The sequence below is a fragment of the Aptenodytes forsteri genome, unplaced genomic scaffold (assembly GCF_000699145.1).
Source record: "Aptenodytes forsteri isolate BGI_AS27 unplaced genomic scaffold, ASM69914v1 Scaffold455, whole genome shotgun sequence".
NCBI classification, from domain to species: domain Eukaryota; kingdom Metazoa; phylum Chordata; class Aves; order Sphenisciformes; family Spheniscidae; genus Aptenodytes; species Aptenodytes forsteri.
This window is the reverse complement of record NW_008795914.1, coordinates 90,498-91,437: the sequence shown is the minus strand read 5'-3', so window position 1 is coordinate 91,437 and position 940 is coordinate 90,498.

Genomic DNA, 940 nt, shown 5'->3' with positions numbered 1-940 from the left:
ACAAACCTGATCTTCTCTTACAGTGGGAGGGACTTTGCTCCCCCAGTCCCTGTCTTGCAGTCCTTCCACTCGAGAGATGTGGGAAGAGAGGTTGCCAGTGAAGACTGAGGCAGAAATGTTGTTGAGTTCCTCAGCCTTCTCCTTGTCCATTGTTACCAGTTTGCCAGTCGTGTTCATCGGGGGGGGGTATGCTTTCTTTGACCTTCCTTTTCTGGCTGATATACCTATAGAAGCCCTTCTTACTATTCTTTGCATCCCTTGCCAAGTTCAGCTCCAGCTGCGCCTTGGTCTTCCTGACCCCATCCCTACACAACCAGGCAGCATCCCTATCCTCGTCCCAGGATACCTGTCCCTGCTTCCACTGCCTGTGCATTTCCTTCTTGCCCTTTAGTTTGACCAGCAGGTCTTGACTCAGCCATGCCAATCTCTTGCCTTCCTTTCCTGATTTCTTACACTTGGGGGTCGAGAGCTCTTGCGCTCTATGGAAAACATCCTTAAAGATCTGCCAGCTCTGTTCTGCTCCCTTGTCCCTGAGGGCAGTTTCCCGGAGGTCCTATTGACTAACTCCTTGAACAGCTGGAAGTTTGCTTTCCTAAAATTCAGGGTCCTGACTTTATTCTTTGCCTACCCATATCCCTCAGGACTGTAAACTCCACCAGTGCATGATCACTGCAGCCCAGGCTGCCTCCAATCTTGATATCACCTATTAGCTCACTTGCGTTGGTGACCAACAGTAATGCATCCCCTCTGGTAGGGCTGTCTATTACCTGGCTTAAGAAGTTCTCCTCCATGCACTCCAGGAGCGTCCTGGATTGCCTACAGCTCACCGTGCTACTTTTGCAGCAGATGTCGGGGTGGTTGAAGTCCCCCAGTAGGACAAGAGCCTGCAAGCGCGATGCCTCCTGTAGCTGGAGTAAGAAGGCTTCATCCGTAGGCACCT